This window comes from Panthera tigris, chromosome C1 (genome assembly GCF_018350195.1).
Source record: "Panthera tigris isolate Pti1 chromosome C1, P.tigris_Pti1_mat1.1, whole genome shotgun sequence".
Taxonomy (NCBI): Eukaryota; Metazoa; Chordata; class Mammalia; order Carnivora; family Felidae; genus Panthera; species Panthera tigris.
Genome location: NC_056667.1, coordinates 192,266,426 through 192,292,887, shown reverse-complemented (window position 1 = coordinate 192,292,887; position 26,462 = coordinate 192,266,426). Strand labels below are relative to the sequence as shown.

General features: G+C 37.5%; 1 long non-coding RNA gene across 2 annotated transcripts; it reads right to left on the bottom strand.

Annotated features, from left to right (window-relative positions):
- Positions 1-1,204: 1,204 nt before the first annotated feature.
- LOC122241431 lies at positions 1,205-25,998 on the bottom strand. Of its 2 annotated transcripts, XR_006221571.1 has the most exons (5): positions 25,832-25,998; positions 9,548-9,676; positions 9,274-9,402; positions 6,620-6,742; positions 1,205-1,903 (listed from the first exon to the last, which is right to left on the bottom strand). It is a non-coding gene; the product is annotated as an uncharacterized LOC122241431 (long non-coding RNA). The 2 variants fall into 2 exon arrangements; XR_006221570.1 differs by lacking the exons at positions 9,274-9,402; positions 9,548-9,676.
- Between the last annotated feature and the right edge of the window lie 464 nt (positions 25,999-26,462).

The following is a 26,462-nucleotide window of genomic DNA, read 5'->3' as shown; positions in this document are numbered from 1 at the left end:
AATAATTAATTGATTATTAATTATTAATGATCTCCCAGCAGACCTTCAGGTGGTCAGGGAAAGAACCTTGAGTGACAAGAAGACTTTTCAACTGAAACCCCTTCAGCATTGGATTATTGGGGGGTTGGGGGGTGGGGCGGTGTTTGTCCGGGCTTGCCAGCAAAGCTGCAGATTTTCTCTCTTCAGGCAGGGCATCAGAGAGGATCATGAGCTCTTAGAAACCACAAGCTGCCACACAGAGAGCAGGCATGTCGTGTGCCTCCATGTGTTCAACAGAGCACAGGGGAGCCAATATAACTTGGGAAATGATTGAATCTATGAGTTGTCTGCACTGCATAATAAAAACTCCTGAAGGAAGCACAAAAATGTCCAGGGTCCTCCTTTTTAAGATTTTTTGGGGAAAAAAAAATCTATGTTCTTTTGTTGTTTCAGTTCTTTCTCCCAGAAGGAAATAGTGAACATTTTACAAAATATAGATGAATCACAAGTAAATTTCATCCCAAGACTGTCAGTAGTCCTCTGTCTACCTGACAGCTGAGAGAGACTTTTGTCACCATTCTCCAATAGGAATCTATCCTCACGTTTTGGCTAGGGCAGTGTTCTCACAGTGTGGTCCCTCACCAGCAGCATCGGTATCACCTGGAAACTGGTTCGTAATGCAAATTCCTGGGCATTGCCCAAGACCAGGTGAATCAGGAACTCTGGCCATGAGCTGCAACTATCTATTTTAACAAGCCTCCAGGAGATGTTTGAAGCTCCCTCAAATTTGAGAACCATTGGTCTTCACTAAAGTGAATGCCCTGCCAGTCAATATGGTTTAAATAAAAACTATTGGATTTTTTGTCATAATCAGCGTTTAGGGTTTACTTTAAATATATGTTTGGTGTTATTGGCTACTGTTGCTCTCCTGAAATATGGCTTTGTTAATAAAACTTTAGAATTGCTTTCTGATTTAAAAATCAGTAAGTGCCAAAATATTTTAGTGTCAAGTGTTCAAACTTACTCTGAGGGGAGAGAACATTTTCAAATGCAGCCTTGAAAATTTCAGACGGGGCATCAGTGTTTTTCATCTGACTCCAGATTAGAGAAACCTCACAGGAGCTGAGAATTGATTTGCTCTGAGTATCTTGCTTTAAATTGTTTCTGAAACACAAATGCCATCCCACACCTGCTGAATCACAATCCTTTTTGTTAGGGCCTCGGGTAGTCCATCTCAAAAATATCCTCGGATGACTCTATCGGACACACGTTATGAACTATATAACAGGCCTCACAAATTCTACCCTTGACATCTTTTGAGAAGCGATTACTTTTAACATGAAGACATCTGTCCTACTACAGCCACTTGAGAGAGTAAGTTACCATTTATAAATAAACAAAGCCCTTTAGTGGCTTATTCATATCATAAAGAATAAGCCACGGAGAAAGAAGCAGTCCCAGCTGAAGGCCCTGGGAAGGAGCCTGACGTAGATGGAAAGGTACAGCATCTGGAGGGTTTAGCCACATGCTGAGAAGTAGCAGCTCCAACTTATTGAGCACTGACCATATGCCACAGGCTCAACTTACATTATCTTCATATTCCCCGCCTCCAATACTTTTAACAACCCTAAGAGACCATGACGATTAGCCCCACTTCCAGACAAGGAAACTGAAAAGGAAAGCGATTTGCCCAATCGCAAAGCCAGGAAGCAGCAGACGTGAGTTTGGAGTCAGATCTCTCTTGACTTCTTCTACTTCTTCTGTACAGCTGCCGTTCAAGAACGTGGCAGGCATTGGGCATTTGATACACATTTGCCAAGTGTTCTGACAAGACACCCTGACAAAAGGGCCACAAGAAGTCCAGAAGCAGCCAACCAGCTGGCATCGGTGATGCAGGTCAAAAGGCATCACAAGTTGGATGCAACTAAACCATTCAACAGGAGGAGAACAAAGGAAGAAGAAAAATTAGTTAACATTCATTGAAACTTTTACTATGTGCTAGGCTCTATTTCAAACACTTCACCTGTGTTAATTTATGTAATCCTTACAACAAACCTATGTGACAAACATTATTAGTCTCTCAATTTCACAGAGAGGTAAAGAAACTTGCAGAAAGTCACCGGGATAAAACTCAGGCAGTCTGGTTCTAGAGAATGCACTCTTAATCATTATGAAAATTCAGATGTATCTTAATGATATTACCACATGGCCAGTAAACTTATAAACATGTAGACTATACAGACAGATGTGTATGGGAAATATTATATGCCAGTTCAAAAATATTGAATAATTAGCTTGTTCACTTGCACGCCATAATAAATATAAAACATTTGGGGCACCTGGGTGGCTCAGTCAGTTGAGGTCTGACTTCAGCTCAGGTCATGATCTCACAGCTCATGAGTTCAAGCCCTGCGTTGGGCTCTGTGGTGACAGTTCAGCGCTGGAGGCTGCTTCAGATTCTGTGTTTCCCTCTCTCTCTGCCCCTAACCCACTCACATTGTCTCCATCTCTCTCAAAGATAAATAAACATTAAAAAAAATTTTTATATAAGTATAAAACATTTAACATTTATTTTATGCATTATATATAAAGTGTAATTTTTCACCAGGCCATATGAATAATCTTGCTATGTAACAAACTGACCAAAATTTAGCAGCTTTTAAGGACAAACATTTATAATTACATAGTTTCTGTGGATCCAGAATCTTGACATGACATCTAGGTTCTCTCACTCAGCGTCTCTCCTAGGCTGCATTCAAGGCATCGGCCAGGATTTCAACCATCTCAAGGCTCAACTCAGGGAGGATCTACTCTCAAGCTCATTCATGTGGTTGTTGAGTGACCTCAGGTCCTCAGTGAGTATTAGTCAAAGACATCAGTTCCTTGATGTGTGGGCCTCTCTATGGAAGTGCTCACAACATAGCTGCTTGCTCCCCAGACAGGGAAAGAGAGAAAGAGAGAACATAGCCTTTCCATGACCTAATCTCATGACATATATATGACTTTTGCTATATTCTATGTGTTAGAAGTGAGTCACTTCTAGTCACCAGCCCACCCTCAGGGGGAGGGAATTACATGAGAAAGGCCTGAATACTAGGAGGTGGAGGTCACTGTGGGCCATCTTAGAGGTTGCCTACAACAAACATTGGTATGTTTCATCATTTCCAGCCTCTTATGAATATCTTTCTTCAAACTATTTTGGGCCATATTTCCCAAAATGCAACTCCTTAAACAAAACCTTTGAGGAGTTTCAAAACTCTTGAAAATAAAAACTAATATATACCAATACATGACTTACAGCACTCTACAGTGGAAACACTGTTCACATATATAACTCACTTTAGTGCTTGGAAGAGTTTTTAAATTCCGGGTCTCACACTATTGTTTTTTAAATGCCAGAATACCTCTCTTGTTACTTATTATGGGAACACATAAAAAGAAGGAAAATGTACGATTTCACAGATTGGCCCGGCACTGAGCACAGGGTCTGTTATAATAGGAGAAATAAAGATGAAAGGAGGCTTAATGGAGTTGGTGGGAAGCAAAGCTAATTTGAGAGAACAGGCATGTTTGTGAATTCTGATAAGCCCGGGGGAGGCATCTCATCGTCTCTTGGAAATACAGAACTGAAGGCCAGGGAAGAGGGGAGGACGGGAGAGTTTTTCCTTACTTTAATTCCTGATTATAGAAGTAACATGCGCCCATTGCAAAATAGATAATTTGAAGCATAAAGAACATAAAAATCTTACAGTCACACAGCCTAGAGACATAAGCTCTATTTAATATTCTCTAAATATTTCTAAGTATTTCTAAATTCAATATTTTCTAAAGCTCTTTATAGAAATATATATTTGTATATACAAAAATGATATGATATGCCAAGACTGTAACTCTGTCTTCTACAGGATGTTGCAGATTCACATTAGTAGGAGTAGGTGGGTAAATCTCTTTAACATCAGTGAGGGTAGGAATCAGGAAAGATGAAAATCCCTGCATCATCGGTTCTGGACCACAGGAGGGCACATGGTCTGCAGGGCCCAGGAGAGGGTCTACATGGGCAGGAGTAGTTCCTGGAGCAGAGAAGAGACTGTGGAGTTAAAGAGCTTTGTCTCATAAAGGGCGAGAAATTGAATTTGACCAGGAGCCTAAGGAAGGGGTACCTGGAAATACAGAAGTAGGGAGTTTTAGAAACCAGGGAAGGCTGAAGGACTTTCAAGAACTTATATAACCAAGATTCATTTATTTCCTTATTTCTCTGATAAAGAGAAAATAATAGAAAATGTAAGTGATTGTAGATGTGTGATTGAAAGGGTCTGCTTTCCATGTTTCAGGTGACACAGTATAGGACAGGGATACCACAAAGAACCCAGAGAACTAAGGCTTTGCAAATTTTAATAAAATACCAACGCTACAGGGATAGTAGGTTGAAGAATGAGGATTTAAAGGAAGACATCTCTCTACACAACCTCTCTTTTTAGCAACCATATTTTTTTCCTTATTCCATACTATTTCTCCACTGATCCAGACGAATAAACTGGATACACCGAAGGCCAACATTCAGAGGAGGTGAAACCATTGAGAGAAGTTCCCACAGTGAGGCATTTGGAAATATCCACAGTAAAGATATGATGAAAAATATAGGGCAGAGTGCGGGGCGGTGGGGGGTGGGCGGGGGAGATAGGCAAAAAAAAAAGAAAGAAAAAGTGAGTATTATATAAATGACGGATGAAGAGTTTCAGAAGTTAGAAAGTCAATAGTGTTAAGAACTGTCAGGGCATTTAAACAAATGAAGATAAAAACAAATCCCCTGAAATTGCCATGAAGGAGGTCACAGATGATCTTAGAATGAAAGCAATATACAGGGAGGGAGGCAAGGTGTCCTGGCTGGAACCCAGACACCAAAGAGACAAATGAAAAAGGAGTGGAGGTAAACAAACAAACAAACAAACAAAAACTGATATTTGATAAAGAAGAGAATATTTACATGGCAGTCTTGAAATAACTCACTACAAATTAATTAGCAATTATAGAGGGGGAAGATAATAATTTTACTGCAGAGAAACCTGGAGAACACCCGGTCATCAAAGTCCACCTCAACTAATGGAACTAACCAGCATCATGTGGCTTCTGATGTGATACAGAGAAAGACACATTTTGTGATATTCCATCTGTAAATGAATATGCTGAATCCAACTGTGAGGAAATATCAGACAAGCCAAATTTGAGAAACATGATATAAAATTACTTGACACATAAAACTGTCAAGATCAAGAAAGGGAAAGAAAGGCTGAAGAAATGTTCCAGATCAAAAGACTCAGGAAAGATCATAGCTAAATGTGATTCATGATTGATGCTGGACTTGGAAAAAGCAAACTAGAATAATAGAGTTGATTATTGGATCAATTGTCAACATTTGAACATTTACTTGTATTAATAGTATTGTACCAATGTAGATTTCCTCATTTTAATAATTGAACTGTAATTTTGCAAGGGAATATCCTTAGGAAATACACTGTGAAAAATTGAGGAGGAAAAAACCATCATTTCAGCAATTCAATCTCAAATGTCTCAAAAAAAAAAAAAAACAATGAAGGAAAGAGAGAATGACGAAAAATTAGGGAAAATGTTAACAAAGGGTGAATTTTGGAAAAGCTATATTGAGTTCTTTGTCCTATTCTTGCAACTTTTCTGTAAGTTTAACATTACACTAAAATATATATTTCCAAAATAGTATGTTGCACTATTTGCTAAAGACCTGAAAAAAAATCATAGTTTGACAAATTAACTAAATAGGAAATTTTGGAATATCAGGCATAAAATAATGTTGTAAGTAAAATAGTAAAACAAAATAAAAAGACTTAGGTAGTTAAAAACTATATACTAAGATGAAAGTAGGGGTATTTGTTCTGCTTAGAAGTAACTTTCTCACTTTAACCAGACCTTTTTCTTTTTTTTTTTTTTTTTTTAATTTTTTTTTTCAACGTTTTTTATTTATTTTTGGGACAGAGAGAGACAGAGCATGAACGGGGGAGGGGCAGAGAGAGAGGGAGACACAGAATCGGAAACAGGCTCCAGGCTCCGAGCCATCAGCCCAGAGCCTGACGCGGGGCTCGAACTCACGGACCGCGAGATCGTGACCTGGCTGAAGTCGGACGCTTAACCGACTGCGCCACCCAGGCGCCCCCAGACCTTTTTCTTAATATCGCATAAGTTTATGAGTGAGAGCTTGGATATCAGATTGCGTCTGTTTGAATTCTGACCCTCCCATTTTCCATGTGGTTGACTGTGAGTAAGCTAACCTCTCTCTGCCTTAATTTCCCAATCTATGAAATGGAAATAATAATAGGTTTTCATGTAATCACGAGGATTAACTAATCTAATAAACTGTTATTTAAAACAGTGTCTGGCTCATGGTATTAGCTCTTCTCTGTATTATTGGATCTTTGATTTATACGTTTTCAGGGTTTTGAAGAATCACAAGCAATCCCCAGTGACACTAAGAGAGGTTTTCTAGAGAGAAAAATGATGGTGGCTAGAGTTTCGGTACATAGAGCCTGGGCATTGAGTGGTGAGAAGTGGTATGAACCCAGGACTGCGGTCAACCCTGGTGTTTAGTGATCAGGTGAGCAAGGGACTATACCTGTACTTTTTACCATTACAAATTTAAGTAGAAAGCGGAATTTATGAGTTGTCAGCATTTTATCCTCCAGTGACTTTCCACTTTGTGTCCTTTTGGTGCTAGGTTTCAATTACTTTTCTGCAACTATAAAAAACAAAAAAGAACATAAATTTGAGCATCTCAGGTGATGCAGAGGGACACAATATATTTTACATTTTCATAATGAGATAGAAACGTGGAATTTAAGAAAAAAATCTATTATTTCCATATATGCTAACAGGCTTAGTATTTTTTTAATTTTTTAATGTTTATTTAATTATTTGAGAGAGAGAGATAGGGAGCTAGCAGGGGAGGGGCAGAGAGGGGGGAGGGTAACAGAATCCCAAGCAGGATCCACAGCATGGACCCAAGACAGGGCTCAAATTTACAATCCCAGGGATCGTGACCTGAGCCAAAATCAAGAGTCGGATCCTTAAACAATTGAGTCATCCAGGTGTCCCAGGCTTAGTATTAGTATACATAGCCTCCAATCTCACATGATAGCTGATTCATATCATATGGCTTCTACTTACATTCTCTGGGGTTAGGTAGATCTAATTAAATGAAAAATAAATATTAAGAGTCTTAATTCTCAGACAACACAAACCACATAAATAAAACCTTAACTATGTTGAATGCATTTGGATCCTAACTATTTTTTGATGTTAATAATTAAATTTGACATTAGGAAGATCGGTGTAACTCAGGATGGCCAAATATATAACTCATGATAACCAAAATAACCAATGTCGGATGTTTCAAAATCTTACATGGTTGAAAGATCTATTTGAAGTACAAGATAAAACAGCATATTTTAATGTAACATAGTTCAGTGATATGAAATACCTTTTCCAACTATACATATCTGATAAAGCAGGATTTTCTTCATAAATAAATAGTCTTTAAGCTTCATAGTTTTAAACTTCTCAGTTTCAATTTGTAATATAATAAATATTATAAATATAATCCACATGAACAAAAGTCTTCAATAATCTTTAAGAGTACAAAGTCATCCAGCAACTAAAAAGACATGTTGACTTTTTTGATGTGGTCATCTGATTCAATTTTGAGGATACTTTCTGAGTAATTTTTTAACTAAACTAGCATAGTTGGTTCTGAAGCTGTATGTCTTTTTCCATTCATCAGAAGTGAAATGACTGGCAACAGAAGGTTTGCTGTTTCATGGAGCTTCTTTGGAGGATAAAAGATAAAAATGTATAATTGCAGTCTGAATTTATGTTTGAAAATCTACAGCTTTTCAAATGCATCCCATTTGATCAGAACCTTGTATGCCAACACTAACTGAATCAAAACATATTTACAATTTTATGTTTTAGATTTTTTCTAAAAGAAGCTATGCCACATTAGGTTAAAATGTCATTTCTAAATGTCTGGTTATTAGAAATAATCATACTGTAGTTATCTCAGTGAATTCATTTCTGCAGAGAAGAATTGATAGGTGATAAACAATAGTATAACTGAATGATGCGAGACTCTTGTTCTTTAGAAAAAAGAAACTATCCCAAAATAGCTATAAAGTTTACGGGCACAAATTTCATAATGCCACACACCAGTGTAGCAAAATTTGGGATGAGTATTCGTCATTGCAAGGTAAAAATAATAAATAAAATAAAATAGAATAAAATAAAATAAAATAAAATAAAATAATAAAATAAAATAAAAACATCTGTCACAAGTTAGGAGTTAAGATTAAAGGGTCCCTAAGCAATATAAAGAAAGAAAGAAAGAAAGAAAGAAAGAAAGAAAGAAAGAAAGAAAGAAAGAAAGAAAGAAAGAAGCAAACTCCTTATTTTTATTATCATGAAATTGCATAAATTAGAATGAAAATGTAAAAGACATTATTTAGTCAAATAAGAAAAATTCACCTTTTATTTAGGACACGAAGATGTGTGGAATAAAGTTGAGAGAAATTTAACACCTCTGAGAATCTGACCATCAAATATACTGAATGTTTGATAGTCGAGCTAAGAAGACGTTGTCCAAGGTCACCTAAATATGTCTGACAATAAACACGTTTTTCTCTCATAGTACTCACGTAGGACCTACGTGAGTGTTTCTTGATAGTGGGTTATCACTATGTAGGGCAGTCTTTTGAGGACCTCAATCCTTTCCACTTTGTCATTATTTGGTGCACAAAATTTTCTTACATTAGTTGAATAACAGCCCATCAGACAGCGTCAGAGCTTTTTATTCTGCAGTCACCATTGATCTAAGCATGTGGTCTGTCTGGTAGAATCTGTTGACACCATTCAGTGTCATTCTGTCCATTCTTTTATAAATGGCTTCTTTGTCCAAATCCTAAATTATTCTCTTCTTGTATTTTCTCCAACTTCCTGAAACTATTCAAACTCCAATAGAGTTTTCTCTGTAGTAGGGTCTATCAAATAGTTAAGAGGCATAAATCTATTATACATGAAAATCATCTGACTTTGTTGGATTTCAGTTTCCAAGATCATCCCAATGAACTTAATAAAAGAATCTCAGGGCTACCTATTTTTTGAAAATAGGTGAAAAAGCAGACTGAGGAACAGTTGGCCTTTAAAACAAATTTAAACATTTAAAATGAAATCATACACATTTATTTTCTTCCCCTGATTTTCCAGAATCTCCTATACCTGCCTCCAGAATCATTGTCCCAATGCTCTATGAATAATCTTCATAAGTCCTTTCGCCAAAGTTCACAGCATCTCCTGGGTTGTGGAGTTAGGAAATAAGGAACAGCAAGAGTAGCATCTCACCAGCAGCTGAAAGTCAATGTAACGTCAGCAAAGAGAAGAGAAGAGACAACTGGTGATCTCAGATTATAAAATTAATTGAGACGCAAGGAGACTAAATCAAGATGGGGGACAGAGCAGAATGGTACAGGCAGAAGCTAGCTGGCAGACATACCGGGAAGTGGTAGAGATCAGTAGCACTCACTATATCCATGCCTTCTCCTCTTCCTGGGCACACAGCTAGTCCTATGCTCCTCAGTGTGTGGTGCTTGGCACTGTTCTATGAACTCTATAACTCATAATGCTGTGAAGAGATAAGACCAGGGGCACCTGGGTGGTTCAGTCAATTAACCTACTGACTCTAGATTTCAGTTCAGGTCATGATCGTTCATGAGATCAAGTCCCAAGATGGCCACTGCACAGACAGCATAGAGCCTGCTTGGGATACTCTCTTTCTCTCTGCCCCTACCCGACTCAGGCGCAAGCACAAGCACATTCACATGCACTCTCTCTCTCTCTCTCAAAATAAACACATAAACAAAAATAAAGAACTAAGAGCAGATTATGAATCAACTACATCACTAAGCACACAGTTAAGTTCAGCTAACATTTTTTCCCCAGAAAAACTTTCCCAATGAAGGAAGTAATGTGTTGACTTATATTTTCATTTAAGTCTCAAGGATTTAGTAGAACAGTTTACTTTGAGCAGCACTGTTGTAGACAGCACTCCCCCAACTCCTCAGAGCTTGCCGGGGACATGTGACTAGATCTCACTACTGCAATGTGAGAAGTGATACAAGTCAACTCCAGCCAAGATATTTGTAGTGAACACTGTTGTGCCACTCAGATCTCCCTTTTCAGGACTGAAGCCCTCACTCTGCTACCTGCTGTCAGTGTTGACAGTTCAATGCTCACAGCTAAATAGCCTCTTCCAGTGATGGCTCTCACCTGAAGAGAGCTGCACTTCCTCCAAGGACTGCATTTGCTTCTTGGGGACAACCACATTCAGTGATATTGCTGTATGGGTATAAAGTCCTGGCCTTTTACCCTAAATTCTGGACAAATCTGAGTTCCAGGGTTCCCTGTGGGTCAGCAGAAGCCTTTGTTTTGATGGCATCACAGCTTAAGTCTTCTTTCTGCCCAGTTATACTTCCTTCATTCTTTTCCAGGTTTTGATTCCAAAAGCACTCCCCAGGAAACTTCTTGAACACAGACCTTCATCTCCGAGGGTTCTTCCTAAGGAACCCATCCTGCCACCATAATGGAAAGCAGATCTGATTTCCTCTCTTTCTCTTCTCTGGGCTGACAGACTTATGTAGAGGATTTGCTGGAGATCTTAGTAGGTGGAGTAGTCACATAATGAATCCTTGGTACCTAAGGGCCTCCCTGGAGCCTAAGCCTACCCATCAACTAATCAGCTAATATCGGACGAGAATACAGTAAGGTTTGCCCTGTTTGTTAAGTAACTGAGATTTATGGTTATGTATTGCAATAGTTAATAAACAAACACTAATATAGAGCATAGATTATGGACTTATTAGTAGCTAAGTATTAAGTAGATATTTCCACCCACCTCAAAACTGGAGTGTTTCCCTTTTTTTTTTTTTTTTTTTGCCAGCCAATTGGGACTACTGGTAAAAGAAGACTTTCCTTGGATTTTTAAGTGTTCTTGCTTCTCCATCTTTACTTTTAGCTTTTCAGTTGTGTAATGGTAACTCTTGAAGATATTTTCTAAATTTATTTAAAGAAATTCAAGCAAGCAAAAAGACAATTCCTTCCTTTGGGAATTTTTAAATGATTAGATAAATTCTTAACGGAATAGCTGACATAGGAATCATACACAAAAATGGTACACCCAGACTCAGTCTTAGATTTTAAAGTAATTATAAACCTATTACAGTCTAGGTAGGTAAAACAAGTTGAAATACAACTAAACTGTGCTAATACCCTAACCTATTGTTTTTCTGATAAAATGGCAACTTGAATAAATGATTTGCTATCACTGAAAAGGAACAAAAGATACAGTTCATTGAATATCAGACAAGACAAGTAAGAGTAAACTAAGATAAGAAAGAAAGAAAGAAAGAAAGAAAGAAAGAAAGAAAGCAAGCAAAAGGAAGCCCTATGCTTTAGCCAAAGAGTACATAGCCATGTACTATATGTGCTTTTTGTCAACTCATTGAAAGAAGGTACTAAGATATATCCTAAGGAGTAATTAAACTTTATCAAGAGCTGTGAATAGTTTAAATATATGATTTTATGGACATTGATAGAAGACACAAGACTTCTGAAATAGAGACAAGAAACAGTTTATTACTCAGCAATAATGGAAGTCAACTTATCAGCATTTTTTGCAGTGATTCCTTGAGACTAATTCCCACAGAGGGAAATGAAGACTGCCAGATGGTAACTGAACACATGATAGATTGTGTTACAGGAGAGGAACCCAGAGCTTAGGGAACTCAAAATGGGCAGTAAGCATGCCTGCCCTTTGCTCAGAGAGAAACTATCTCCATTATCCAAGGCTATAATCAAACCCTCTCCTGGTCCCAGGAAAGAAACTATCTATGTTACCCAAGCTATGGACTATACAAGCATTCTTGAAAGATAGTCTAGAACAAAGGGCAGTCAGTACAACTGCTCAGAAACTATATAGAAATTTGGGAGACCTGTGGAGAATTGTCTCCCAAAAACCCCATGAGAAAGCCTTTTCTATGTTTTCTCATTACACAACAACATGAAAACATAAAACTAATGATTTACATAATCAGTGTTTTTACATGCTTATGTAAAAAAAAAATACAGAAAAGCATAAAAAATAAAATATCAGTGTTTTACTTTTCATATTATATTTAATCTCAGCTAGAACCATTCTTTGATTTTAAACTCTCTTGATCCTTTTTAGAGGATAGAATATGTTCCTAAAGAGCTATGAAGATCTGCACGGTTTTCCAAATCTTCCTTTAATTTCTCCCATGCCAATCTGGCCTCCTTTGTGTATAGTTTACCTATGTGTTGAACATTTACCCTTCTGTTTTCTCTCCCTTTGTTACTGACTGATTCAACCACATTTTTGTGTTTTGTGCCTGGAGGAGGATCTCAACTGTCATCATGAATACCCAATTAGGCAATTTTATTGTCTTCCTGCTATTACTTTTCTCCCTGATGCACCCATGAGGTCACAGTGATTGTTTAATGGACCAGAAAACATCTGATGATAACACAGGACCTCTGGACTCCTGGATTCCTGTGAATGTCTCTGAAGGTTCTTTCATTTGGCTTCAGCTGTGGAACTGCCACTCTGTGAGATTAATAGGCTGACCTAATTGAGGCCACTAATGAGCTATTCTTCTCTCTTCAAAGAACATTTTATCTAATTCCTACACATACATAGTACAGCATCAGGGATGTTCATTTTTCTAGCTCCTTTGTTTTATGATAGCATTGAGTATCCTGGGAATTATTAAAAGCTTCATCATAAATACACAGACAGGTCATCTGCTTGGCCTCTGTAGGCATTTGAATTTGAGACTCACTATTTAAAAGATAGTAGTAAGGGGAGCCTGGGTGGCTCAGTAGGTTAAATATCCAACTTCAGCTCAAGTCATAATCTCATGGTTGGTGAGTTCAAGCCCCACATCAGGCTCTGTGCTGTCAGCTCAGAACCTGGAGCCTGCTTCAGATTCTGTCTCCCTCTCTCTCTGCCCCTCCCCCACTCACACTCTGTCTCTCAAAAATGAATAAACGTTAACAAAAATTTTTTTTAAAGATAGCAGTGAGAAAGAAACATGAAATTGCTAACCTGTAGGCTTTGACCTATGGCTTATAGTAGATATGGAACCAAATCCTAAAATTCTAACCAAATTCTCGCTAATTCTTTTCTTAAGGAGAATTGAGGAAGAAGTGATCAATTTAATGGATGCAAAGATTATAGGGCATGAGAACACTGATATATTTTACTTGATAAATAAAATGCCTGGTATCCATTATATTAAGAACTAGGAAACATACAATGTAGGAAGAGTTATGATTCTTTCATTTAAAAAAAATTTTTTTAACGTTTATTTATTTTTGAGACAGAGAGAGACAGAGCATGAATGGGGGAGGGTCAGAGAGAGAGGGAGACAGAGAATCTGAAACAGGCTCCAGGCTCTGAGCGGTCAGCACAGAGCCTGACGCGGGGCTTGAACTCATGGACCATGAGATCATGACCTGAGCCGAAGTCGGATGCTCAACCGACTGAGCCACCCAGGTGCCCCAATTCTTTCATTTTAATAGTGTGTAACTTATGAGGAGAATAAAAAAGATATGCATGTGTGAAAATGTTATGCAGCAAATAAGACAAAATAAAAAAGATGATAATGAAAGAAAACATATGTCATGGGGAACAGCAGAAAGCGATCAGTTATCAACTGGCAAAGATTTAAGAGTGTCAGTGTTCCCAAGGAGATAGGGCTTCAGGCTGGGGGGTGATCAAAGAAAGCCCTTATCTCAGTTACACATGGCAGCTGGTTGTCAATGTTGAGAATGCATGTGTCCCAAGTGAAAAGACATTAAAAGGGAGAAAAACTACAGTCATTGTCTCCATTTAGTCTTTCTCCTGGATATCTGGAATTTAAATAGCAACCTGAGTACCTTTGGGAGTAATGGCAAAAAAAGAGAGAAAGTAATTATATGAAAACTGGACATTATTCAAATAGTCCAGGAAATATTAGACTGCATGTCAGACTACATAAATGCAAACTCATTCATATAGAAAAAATTGTTTTAGAATGTAATGTAATATTTAATGTTGAAATTAATATATGTAATATTAGGCATGGCTTTGGGGAAATGGGAGATAGAAATGATTAATAGTAATGTTACAGGTGAAGCATGTGAGATTTAGAGTAATTACATTGCAAGAGGTGTTATGAGGACAGTCAGTGAAAATCCACAACAGTGGTTCTTAAACTTTTTGCCAAAAATGTCTTCGATATTATAAAGAAAGCTCTATTTCCTCTCTTTCAATATCTCCAAGTTCATGCAAACAACATTTTTGTCCAGTTTGAGGTATCCATTTGTCCCCTGGATCTTATACACATACTCAGGATTAAAGAATCCTGCTCACCAAGATCTATTAAGCCACCATCCATCACCACAGAGATCCCTATTGACTATTGTTTGTCAGTAGCCCTGAGTCCTACTTCACAAAGTGAGAGATGGGGCTAGGACAGATCCTGGACACCCTGGTCAGATTCTATTTATGAAAGGCTTTATTGCCAAGCTATTTACATACTCATTCTATCTTTTAAATAGAGAAGAGAAATGCTCATCAGGCAGCACCATTAAAAATGCTCAGCTTTGCCACCTTTGAGCTATGCTTCCATTTCTCATGCCCAAATTTGCCCATTGTAGTTTACACTCATTTCTGTGATTATTTAAATCTCCAGTGACCAGCAAAGATCATACCTTGAGATGAGCAGTATTTGACCTTTATATTTTTACTATTAATATGAGTGAAGTGCTCATATCAAGATATTCTGTTTGAATAATCTTGATATTAGTATTGTTCAAGCCCAAACTGAGCCTTTAAGTTGTTAATAACAACTCTCCGTGTCATGTATTCTGGAATGGTTAGGGTCTCTGCATCCTAGTCATCTTTCTTTTTGTATTCTTTTTTTCTACATTATGGTCACTTGATTTCTGGACCACAACCATGTGAAAAGCTCTCAATATACTTTCCCAAGGAAAATCTTGATCTATGTTTCTATGAATGACTGATTAAACTTTTGTCTTCAGTCTAGGAAATGTGTGTGTGTATGTGTGTGTGTGTGTGTGTGTGTGTGTGTGCGTGTTTTGTTAATATAGAGCATGAATCAATGGCATTGTAACTTTGCTGACTTCACTCATCTGCTTTTTCACATTTTCCTACTTTTCAGGGCTTTTATTTATTTTCAGATGTCCTGGGATCTCATGCTGCAATATACTACCCATAATGGAGAAGAAACATGGGACAAACCCAATCCATTATAGAACAAGAATATTTAGCTTTTCTACTGGCTTAAATACTTATTAGCTGTGCACCCACAGTAATCTGTCTTAAATTCACTGTACCTCATCTGCAATATAAAAATTATAACAACTGCTCTGAGAAACTTATTGGACTTCTGGTTTTTGGTCCACACGTAAGGAGCTTAGAAATTACCATTCTGTCCTAACAACAAGCAAAAGCTGAACAGACTGAAAATTCAATAACTCTTCTTGGATCTATAAGAGAAGGGGGTGGGGAGAGGGATGCAAGGCAAACCACTGCCTCCAAAACTGGAAAGACAGGTGAATACCACAAGTCACAGCTCACTGGAGCAGAGACTTACAAGAAAAAACTGTCACAGAAACCAGAGCTAGAGGAAGAAAGAAAACCTGACTCGTAATTGGCAAAATACTGGAAGCTCAGTGCAGACAATTCTGAGAGTTATAAAGTCCAGGGAGACCCAGTTGTAGAGGGTGCCCTACAATACTGTGAGATTTACCTCCAGGAGTTCAGCCAGGTTCCCACAGTTTTTAACTGGAGAAAAATGCCTTAGGTCTTCTGGCAATAAGAGGGAATAAGGAAAAACTTTGAAATATGCCAGAGCAAGCACTCTGTTCTTAACAGGGCCTGCCCTCAGGGGAAACTAGCTAACCAAAGCCTAATCTGCAGGAGGTATGATCAGAGCCTAGCTGACTTGGGGAAAGAGAAGTACCAAACTTCAACCCACCCTACCCATCCTGTCCCACCTAACCAGGGAGGAAAAAAACTGAGAAACACTTGTGAAATTCACAGTTCAGAAGCTTAGGCTCACGAAACAACTGAGACCTACTGTAGAACACTTCCCCTCCCCGCACACCTTACCACCATATCACTAAGGGCCTATTTGCAACAGTGTTTGTTTGTTTGTTTGTTTGTTTGTTTGTTTAAAGTAAGCCTCACACCCAATGCAGAACCCAATGTGGGGTTTCAACTCAAGAGCCTGAGATCCAGACCTGAGCTGTGATCAACAGTCTGATGCTTAACCTACTAAGGGCCCCAGCAGTTCTTTTTACCCAGTACATCATGCCTGGCTATAAAGAAAAATAACAAGGCATACTAAAAGGAAAAAGAAAATATTAAAGAGAACACGCATCAAAACCGGACCAGGCAGAGATGTTGGAATTATCAGATTAGGAATTTAAAACAACTTTAATTAATATGCCAAGGGCTTTAATGGATAAAAGAAACAGCCTATGAGAACAGATAAATAATGTAAGCAGAAAGATGGAAATCCTAAGAAAGAACCAAAAAGAAATGCTAAGGATAAAAATATACTGTAACAAATGAAAAATGCCTTTGATGGGCTTATTAGTAGACTGGACACAGCTAAGAAAGAATCTCTGAACTACAGGATACACTAATTGAATTCTTGAAAATCCAAAAAGCAGAGATCAAAGACTGAGAAAAAAGGAAAAAAAAAACAGAACAGAATATCCAAGGACTGTGGGGCAACTACAAAAGGCATCATATATACATAATGAGAATACCAGAAGGAGAAGAAAGAGAGAAAGGAACGGAAGAAATATTTGAAACAACAATGACTGAGAATTTCCCCAATGTCAGACATCAAACCACAGATCCAGGAAGCTCAGAGAATACCAAACAGGAAAAATACAAAACAAACAAACAAACAAACACCACTGTGCCTAGGTATATCATTTTCAAACTACAGAAAATCAAAGATAAAGAAACTAATTGTTTCAGACCAAAAAAGCTAATGGTAGTAAAGGTTCCTTGAAAAAAATATGAAGTACCATACAAATTTAAGGGCTTTCTATTCTCATTTACAACAATAAGAATGAAATCTTTGATACTAAAATATTGGCGTCATAAATTCTGAAACAAGACTGACAGGCCTCTTTCTCCCATTTTAGTCATGACACTGATGGTAATTAAAATAAACTTTGCATTGGTGTGTGTTAGTCGGAATTTCCTAGAATGTTGTATAAATAGAATCCTCTTTTATATACAAAAAAATTTAAAAAAACTTTGCCTTTTTAAAAATTATTTATTTTGGCATTTATATATTTATTCAACAAGCACATCAGAACCTACTGTCAGAGGCTGGGCTAAACACCCATTGTACGTAGATGAATAGCCAGATTCCCTACTTTGGAAACATTCTTGGCATAGTGAAGAAGACATATGGGTCAGCAGAAATCAGAATACAATGGGGTAGAAGTATATACAGAGATTGTTATAGATGCACAGAGAGTACAAAGAAGCTCCAGCCTCTCTGCTCTCCACCTAGGGCAACAACTCTTTTTCTACCTTTCCTTAAGGCTGGAACTGGCTGCTGTAGCACCAGTTATGCAAAATGTGCTCTCCCAATTTACAGATCATAACGTAATGTTTCACCCACCGGGAAAGGAGGGATAGTTCAAGGGTAGGAGAAGTGGGCGTTTGTAGAGACCTCCAGCTTTGCCAGTCTAATATTCCTTTTCCATTTTGTTGGTAACATACTCTTTATTTCATGAGGGTATTTTGAGCAGGCAGGATAGTCTGACCTCTGTTCTTCTGCCCACATGACCCAATCCAGATCAAATAGAATCTTGTTTTGCATTTTCCTTCAGAGCTAGCAGAGTAGAAGCTCTTTTCCTCCCCATGTTACTAAACAGTAAATGTAAGAGCCTGGAGCTATGAGAGACTCCTTTTCCACCATGGGAGTGCCTGTCTGAAAACGACATCAATACAGATGAAGGACAGCTGAAAGATGAAGACATAAAGACTTGATGACATTGTTTGAACACTAAGATCCAGCCACATCTGAATAGCTGCCTCCTTTGGGGTTTCCACTTATATGAGTTAATAAATCCCTTTCTTTGCCTAAGCTGATTTAAATTAGGTTTTGATCACTTGCAGATGAGGATTATTAATACAATCTGAAATACAACTGTGAATCATCCATTATTTTCTCTTTCCAGAAGTTCAGACTGAAGAGAAAGCTGGAATAGTCCTGCTCAGCCACGTGTCTGTGATAAATCAGAAATTACCAATTCAATGGAAAAGTCATTACTAGTTTTACATATGGCTTTCTTTCTTAATATGGTCATTTCCTTCCCCTTCGTCTTATCTATCTACTATATATACCCTATAGCAAAATGAGTTTGTTACTGATTCTGTAGGAGTGTTCTGCTCAGTGTTGACAAGAATGACTGCCTTCAGCTGACAGGCCACTTGTTCAATTTTATGTTACTTCACATCGTTCAACTTGGTGGTTGGTGGTGTTGGATGGGAGGGTTGGGACGGAACCTATTTTATATGTTGGATACACAGATTTGGAAGGTTGAAGATAAAAATAGAAGAGAATTTACTTTCCACAGAGTTAAGTAGAATTATTCTGCTTTAAATGACATGGATTCCTTTTTTTTTTAATGTTTATTTATTTTGAGAGAGAATATGAACAGGGAGGGGCAGAGAGAGAGGGAGACAGAGAATCCCAAGAAGTCTCCACAGTTATCAGCACAGAGCCTGACACAGGAATTGAAACCATGAACTGTGAGATTATGACCTGAGCTGAAACCAAAAGTTGAGTGCTTAACCTACTGAGCCACCCAGGTGCCCCATGACAAGGCTTCCTTAACATCAAAAGTGTTTCATATTAATGGCTACTTTCAAATGCAAATACTTTCTCTGCTGGGGAAAAATAACCATCTTAACATAAATATCTTAGTATTTTTTAATAATTAAATGTGGAATAAAAAAGGAAATCCCGCCTGGGTGGCTCAGTTGGTTAAGTGTCTGACTTCCACTCAGGTCACGATCTCATAGTTTGTGAGTTTGAGCAGTGCGTTGGGTTCTGTGCTGATAGGTCAGAGCCTGGAGCCTGCTTCAGGTTCTGTGTCTCCCTCTCTCTAGGCTCCTCCCCTGCTTATGCTCTGTCTCAATCTCTCAAAAAAAATTTTTTAATAAAACTAAAAAAAAAAAGAAATGGTCTTGAAAGGAGGATTAGCAACAATTCTGCCTTAAGCACTCACTTAAGTGTTAGCTATAAAATAGAAACTTGTTAAGCAACGTTAAATCCAATAAATTAAGTAATCAATATATAAAAATCATTACCCAAGGCCAAAGCCAAAGTTATTCAACTCTTAAAATGACAAAGCAAAAAGTACCTGAGTACAATGGCAAATAAAGAAGGATCAAGAAGATAAAAAAGGAGAAAATCATTCTTGTTATTGTCCTGCTATCCCAGAGATTTTGAAAAGTGCAGTAAAGTGAAATAAAAATAAATCCTTAGTTTGGATAGAACCATGCTTGCTATTTTGGCATAGATATTATAATTTTATTCATAATAAATAAATATAAAGAAATGAGACAAACAGTGGTAAGAGCCACGTATCAAAACATATGCAGACTTGGAAATTTCCATTACCACTGTATTCCCAGTAGTAAACAAGAGCCAATTGCTACCCAGTATGTAAGTGCAGAATTAAAAACTGTGGTTGTCAGTACAATGAAAACTTAAATTAATAAGCATCAGAGCTCTGTGATTCAAAGACATGAGAACAGCTTCACAGGAAAAACTGAAGTGAATTGTTTATTAATTAAATTTCAATATGCTTAACAGCCAACTGACTGATGAAATGGGAGAAACCTGGATAAATAAAGGCATAACTGTAGCAGGGAGTATGGCCGGAGTCGCAAAAGATGAGTCTGCAAACAAAGTGCAGTTAAGTGAAGGTCCTCATACTCAAGTAGGAATGAGCTCCAGAATGAAGCTTCTTTTTATTAGGATAATTGCTAAAGACTATGTACATAAAGTCAGTTAAGCAAGTATGTTAATCAATCTAATGGTTTAGCTTTTCAAGGTTGAATTTCCAGTTAACTGGTTTCTATATCACTAGGAAGGGTCAGGTGTGAAGGAGAATCTGATCTTGGACAATGTTAATGGCTCTAGGCATTCCTTAGGAGCTGCAGCCATGCAAACATGTCCTAAGGCCTTGCACCTTCTCCAGCCCTTCCCTTTTGAAGTCTTTTCCTTTGATGCTTCTCTCCTGCATCTCCCACATCAAACATCTAATGAAATATCATGAGGGGCTCACATGGTTAGTAATATGATGAAAGGGACACATTGTAAGGATATTGATTAATATCCTTTTTATCCAATAACAGTAACCTCACAGCTCCCTTCTGTTTTTCTTTTGATATGCAAATTAAGCAGTACTCTTGTTAACTGTCCATCTATTTCTTCTAGGAAGGCCATGTTCCATTTACCATCTCCATGTTCCTCTGAAGGTCAAGACCATTGATCTTGCTTGTCATTGCAATGATGAAAACACCTTGCATTGGGTGGTTAAGAGCCATTAACTGCGTCCTCTCTTCATACTCCTTTCCATTAACAAACCAAACCCCATGAATCTTGTCAGACCAACAGTGCTGGCCCAACCAGCTACAACTGAATATGCTGGTGACTCTCTTACCAGTGCAAATGGATGTCTTCTGGGAAATGTAACACTTGAATATGTCCTTTGTTCTCACATAATTTATCCACTTCAGCATTCTCACTTCCCTGGCCCTTTTAGTCTCTTCATCACTTTCTCCCGCAGGAATTTAAGCATTGCAACATCACTTTGGATGAGCCATTACTATCTCCAGGCCCCCAGGGGCAGCAAGTTGGAACCATCTACTGGAATGTTTGCTAGGTATTCAGTACTGTGTCCTGAGAAAGTGCCCTCAAGCCCATAATATCTCCCTTTCTCAACCTTATGCCCCCTGAATTAATCAACAAAAATGCCCAGTCCTCCAGGTACCCCTTTAGCTTATGTTGTTACATGCTGGTTAATATTTGCAGTTCACTCATTTTATAGCAATTCTATCAGGCCCACCTAGGTACGGACAGATCCAGAGGGGGCCTTCTGATGCTTTGCAATGGAAAGGCCACAGAAAGAATGCTGTTTTTTAAGGATCAACCACATCATAGGCCCTGACACCAAATCTTACAGAAAATAACCAGTATAAGGAAAAAGGAGGAAGTATCACTACAAAGATCCTGCAAATATCTAAAGAATAATAAAAGAATGTTATAATACTTGATGACGATACACTTAAAACTGGAAGAAATGGACAAAGTCCTTCATAAGCACAAGTTACTAAAAAAAAAAAAAAAAGAAATAGAATGTCTGAATGGCTCTTAGGAAGTTGAATTCATAACCAAAACCTTCACACCAAGGGAACTCCAAACCCAGATAATTTCATTGGTGAATTCTATCAAATAATTAAGGGGGAAATAATATCAAATATGCAAAAATATTCCTTTAGAAAGCAGAGAAGTTATACTTCTTGACCTGTTCAATGAGGCAAGTATAAACTAACAGAACAATAAACTTCATGAATACAACAGTCCTTGATCAAATATTAGCAAATTAAATCTAGCAATATGTGAAAAGGATAATACATCATGACCAAGTGGAGTTTATCTCTGTAATGCAAGGTCTATCATTTCAAATAAAATCAGTATAATTCACCATGATATAAAAAAAGAGAGAGAACCATGTGATTATCTCAAGAAATGTGGAAAAACCATTTGAAACAATTCAAACTAATCATGAAAAAAATTCTCAGCAAGCTAAGGACAGAAAAAAACTCATTCTGATATGAGTCATCCATAAAAATGTGTAGCTAACAGCATAGTGAATTAATGAATACTCCCCCTCCAAATCTCTGTGCAATATTTCACTAGCCAGTGAAATATAGTACAAAGAAGAAAGAAAAAAAAGGCATAAAACTTAGAAACAAAAAAGTAAAACAGTCTCTATTTGCAGATATCATAGTTGCATCAATAGAAATTCCTAGAATATCTAATAAAACTAAAAGTTACTTAAAACAGTTGTAGGATTCAGGATTAAAAAAAATTTTTGTACATTAGAAACGATTATAAAATGAAATAAAAATGAGGAACTAATTTTCATTAGTAAGCAAAAATATAAAATACTTAGGAAAAAATTTAAAAAAATATGAAAGACTACCATACTGAAAACTGTAAAACATTGCTGAGAGAAAATACAGATCTAATTAAATGGAGAGCTAAACTATGTTCATAGATGACAAGACTTAATATCGTTAAGATAACAATATGCAAATACCTCCTCAAAGAAAGTCTTAACAGGGACACCTGGGTGGCTCAGTCAGTTAGCGTCCAACTCTTGGTTTTTGTTAAAGTCATGATCTCACCGTTCCTGAGTTTGAGCCCCACATCGGGCTCCCGTGCTAACAGCACGAAGCCTGCTTGGTATCTTCTTTCTCTCCCTCTCTTTCTGCCCCTCCTCTACTCACACTCTCTCTCCCAAAATAAATAAATAATCATTTAAAAAGACAAAAAGAAAAGAAAATCTCAACAGATTTCTTGGTAGAAGTTGAAAAGTTGATTACATGATTTATACTGAAATTAAAATGACCTACAATAGCAAAACAATCTTTAAAAGAGAGATCAAAGTTGGAATGCCTATATTATCAGAATTTCACATTTACGATAAAGTTAAATCAGTGAGGTATTAGTGTAAAGATAGACAAATAGATCAATGGAACCACAGACACACTCATATTTGATCAATATATTCTCAACAGTATAAAATAAATTATCAGCAATGTTACCATGCAATTCAATGAGTAAAGAAAAAGAAAAACGTTTTCCACAAATGGCGCAGGAATGACTTCAAATCCTTGTTTTAGAAAGAAAAATAAAAGCTCAATCCTACCCCACATGATACACAAAAATTATTTTGACATGGATCATAGACCTAAACATAAGTCAACACTGTAAAGCTCATAAAAGAAACATAGGAGAATATTTTTGTAACCTTGAAGCAAGCAAAAATTTCCTAGGCCACAGAAAGTATACCCATAAAAGAAAAATTGATAAAGTAGACTTCATTAAAATTAAGAATTTTAACAACTCTATTTATGGAATGTGTAAAAGAGATATTTCACAAAAGAAGATAATCAGATTGGCTGTTTTGCACATATACAGTTGCTCAATGGAATTAGTCATCAATAAAATGCAAATTAGAACCACACTGAGATATCACTACATATTCACTAGAGTTGCTGCTGTTAGAAAGACTGGAAATACCAAATGGTGAGCCTGTAGAACAAATGGATCTCTTACATCATTTGTAAGACAAAAAATGACAAACTTGATTTTTGAAAATTACTTGTCATTTTCTTGTATAATTAAACCTATTCTCAAAAGGAATTGTCCAAAGATATTAGTAGCCACTTGTTGGGAGTTTAGCTGAACTACATAATATTGCTGCCTCCGCATCCATTTCATCCATTTCCTGTGGCCAAGGAACCATGCAGGAGCTTTGAACTGGCAGCTAGACCCTCCAGGAGGTGCATGACCTAGGGAACAGCCTGCAGGGTCACAAGTAAATATAAGTTCCTGATACAACTACCTCAATGACCCTTGTCAATGCCCTTCCCTTAGAAGAGACACCCCACTCCACCGCACCCAAAGCTTACCAAAATCCCGCTTAGTGTTTTAAATTGTCAAATTCTGCCTTAGCTTGGGAACTCTAAAGCACTTCACCCTCAAGACACCAGTGAAGACATGGGGCCCAGGTCCTGCCCTGCTCTCTCTCCCTGGACCCTGTCTTGATCTCCCCAAATGGCTTGCCTGTGTACCTCCTTCCCTTCCTGTGAGTAATACACTCTATTTCACTTTCCCTTGCTGTTGTCTGGTAAAACCTGGCTCACCCTTTCACACCCTGGGGCTCTACTTAACACATGGTAATTTAACAAAGTCACAACCCCACTGTATTCACAATGGCTAAAATTGGAACAACCTAAAATTTTCAACCACAGGAAAATAAATAAATTGTGGTATATTCATATGTACCACATATATTGCTGGAGTATTTCTCAGCAACGAAACGGAATGAATCACTGAAATGCACAACATGGGTGAATTGCTCAATATTATATTAAGCAAAAGAAGCCAGCCACAAAATAATGCATAATGATTCCATTTATATGATGTTTTAGAATAGGCAAAATTGATCTATAGTGATAGAAATCCAAAAAATGATTCCTGAGGTCAGAGAGAAGGGGATATTGACTGGAAAGGGGCACGGGGACCTTCTATGGTGGTAGAAATGTTCCCTATTCTTTTTTTTCTTTTTTTTTTAGTTTTAATTTTTTTTTTAACATTTTATTTATTTTTGAGACACAGAGAGACAGAGCATGAACAGGGGAGGAGCAGAGAGAGAGGGAGACACAGAATCCGAAGCAGGCTCCATGCTCTGAGCTGTCAGCACAGAGCCCGATGCAGGGCTCTAACTCACGGACCTGAGATCATGACCTGAGCCGAAGTCGGATGCTTAACCGACCAAGCCACCCAGGTGCCCCGAAATGTTCCCTATTCTTAATCCTCTTGCACTGTTGGTGGGAATGCAAACTGGTGCAGCCGCTCTGGAAAACAGTGTGGAGGTTCCTCAAAAAATTAAAAATAGACCTATCCTATGACCCAGCAGTAGCACTGCTAGGAATTTACCCAAGGGATACAGGAGTACTGATGCATAGGGGCACTTGCACCCCAATGTTTATAGCAGCACTCTCAACAATAGCCAAATTAAGGAAAGAGCCTAAATGTCCATCAACTGATGAATGGATAAAGAAATTGTGGTTTATATACACAATGGAGTACTACATGGCAATGAGAAAGAATGAAATATGGCCTTTTGTAGCAACATGGATGGAACTGGAGAGTGTTATCCTAAGTGAAATAAGCCATACAGAGAAAGACAGATACCATATGTGTTCACTCTTATGTGGATCCTGAGAAACTTAACAGGAACCCATGGGGGTGGGGAAGGAAAAAAAAAAAAAAAAGAGGTTAGAGTGGGAGAGAGCCAAAGCATAAGAGACTCTTAAAAACTGAGAATAAACTGAGGGCTGATACGGGCTGGGAGGGAGGGGAGGGTGGGTAATGGGTATTGAGGAGGGCACCTGTTGGGATGAGCACTGGGTGCTGTATGGAAACCAATTTGACAATAAATTTCATATATTAAATAAATAAATAAATAAATAAATAAATAAATAAATAAATATAAAAAATAAATTAAAAAAAAAAGAAATGTTCCCTATTCTTAACTGTTGTTGTTTTAGATGAGCATATATGTTTGCCAAAATCCATCAAAGGGCATGCTTATATTTCATAGTAAATAAATTAAATGTCAGTAAGTTAAGGAAAAAATGTATATTTTTCTCTATGCTGGATCTGCCTCAGAATCTCTGATTCCATGATGTTTATCTCAAATATAAATCTGAAGTATGAGTGAGGGTAAATATTTAATTTCAACCATAATTCTTGTGTTATAGAGTTAACAGTGGTCACAGGGTCTAGAAAATGTCCTATCCTTTATGTTAAGAATCTAATGTAAAGAATTCAGAAGATGCAACCTAACTTACTTTAGTTTTGGCATCTCTCTTCAGGTACCAATCAGCAGTAGATAAGACAGCTTCCAATTCATATCTTCTCCCCTACAAATTCATTTTCTCACTAGTATTTGACATTTGTATTTTTAATTACAAATGAAATGATAGTTGCTGCATTAATGGAACCTACTCCCTGCTTACCAAATCTCTCACATACTCATATCCAACAAACTTGTCTTCTCTGTTGCATCACAATGTGCTGACTTAACAGGTGATACAGCTTTTAGGTTAAAATGAAAAAGGTACTTTGACTCAAAAATATAGGTTCTGTTCCCCAAATGGAAAAAAAAAAGACAATGTCATTTTCTCTGGTGACTCAAGAGTTGTTTGTGTTGGGAAAATATAAACAGTGAAATGCTAAAACCAGGTGCATTGTCAAACCCTCAGATCTGACAGTGTTGAGCCCTAGGTGGCATTGGGCCATACACTGCCTTCTATGTGGGTCTCTGGCTCATTCTTCTAGAATCACCCTTGCTGCCTTGGTGTCTATGCCCATTACCATATTCATCTTGTAGTTTGCAAGGTCTGTGCCTTCTCCTTTCCATTGGGAGGTACTTTCAAGCAGTGGATACAACTTCTAATTCCATTTGGATTTCTTTTCTAA